We start from the raw sequence: 1,554 nt of genomic DNA, 5'->3' as shown, positions 1-1,554 counted from the left end.
CTATCAGTACTTTACTCTTTGTCTTTGACCTAATTTTTAGTCGTATTTCTTTTCTTTCCCTCCCTTTTTGTATGTAAGGGGACTATGCGTTTGTGACAAGTAGACAGAAGAGTCTTATTGAAAAATAGTGCTTTGTTTGTTCAATCCGTCAGTCTTCTGGTTGAATTCAAAACCAAATTTTAATTTAAAATTTACCCTCGTTGGAAACTGCCTTTTGAAGAGTAACATGCAGATATAAAATTGCTACATCTCTAATGTTCAGCCTAACTGCATTTTTAAAATGAACCAAAATTTGTTTGACTCTCCTCTCTGCAAAGTTCACAACATCAAAGCAATAGCCCCCATAAGTTCAAAAATTTAGTAGATATGGCCTTTAAGCTATGTTAGCACTGTATACTCGGTACTTACGCGAGTTTTGTGAGAGAAAAAACCACAGGCATATTACTCGGATGGGACTCAAACCCACGACCTTTGCGATTCTACAGCAGTGTCATACAAACTAAGAACTCTGGGAAAGTACGGAGTATACTAGTGCTAACATAAATCGCTGTATATGGGTAAAACCCAAAATTAATATTCTTTATCCCCGATGCAAGTTTGACATGTATTTGCGGTGCACTAAGTTCCTCATTATTGTAGTAAAGTCAACAAATTATAGTCACAAAATCTGTCTGTCCATTGATTTGCTGTTTCAGCATTCTCATGATCTGCTGCCTCTAGAATAGGGTGCACCCCACTAAACAGAACAGAGCGTCGGCCTCATTAATATTTTGAAAGCCCTCAAATATTTCTGTTATAGACAGATTCAGGACACAGTGTAAAAAATTTGCAAAATATTGTGACCTGGGGGTTGTTGACCTCCAACTTGATGAGGGGTACTTTGGCTACTTTGTGGCGTGTCATGGCCGAGCGGTTAAGAGCACCGGATTCAAGCTCTGGTGTTTGATCAGCAGAGTGTGGGTTCGAATCCCGGTCGTGACACTTGCTACGTAAAATTGGGGAGGTAGTGCTTTCTGCTCTACCGGCCAGGCTTCGGATTGATGATACCCAAGCCTACATCCGTATGGACTGTAAAAGGGGTAAATCTGTTCCAGCCCTAAGAGTAGGTGGCAACGACCTCTGGAAGAAAAATAAATTGTAGCCCGCACCTTGAAGTGGCCTTAAGGCCTTGTGTGTCTGGCGACTTGCATAAACAAAATAGGCCCTGGATTAAATGGTCCTAATTGCTATGAGGTGTAGGGACTTTTTCAAGATTGATGCTTGGGATACCAAGTAAAATGGCATGAAAACACACATGGAAGAAATATATCACGTGCTATAATGATTAAATACTGAAATAGGGTAGAAAAATGGCCTTAGCTTTCAATCAAACTGAACCTTCTTCAGAGGCATACAACAGGTACAAACATATCCAAATACATATCCATTAACCCTCCTACTGATACACCATTTGGGGCATCAACTGTTGCAAAGCTACTACTTTTTCAGACCACTCAAAACCACATCAGTGAGTCAACTTGTTCAAAAAAGACACCAAAAGTAGGAGGGTTAATA

This window comes from Asterias amurensis, chromosome 11, assembly GCF_032118995.1.
Source record: "Asterias amurensis chromosome 11, ASM3211899v1".
NCBI classification, from domain to species: Eukaryota; Metazoa; Echinodermata; class Asteroidea; order Forcipulatida; family Asteriidae; genus Asterias; species Asterias amurensis.
The sequence above is the reverse complement of the archived record's forward strand: the minus strand, read 5'-3'. Positions refer to the sequence as shown.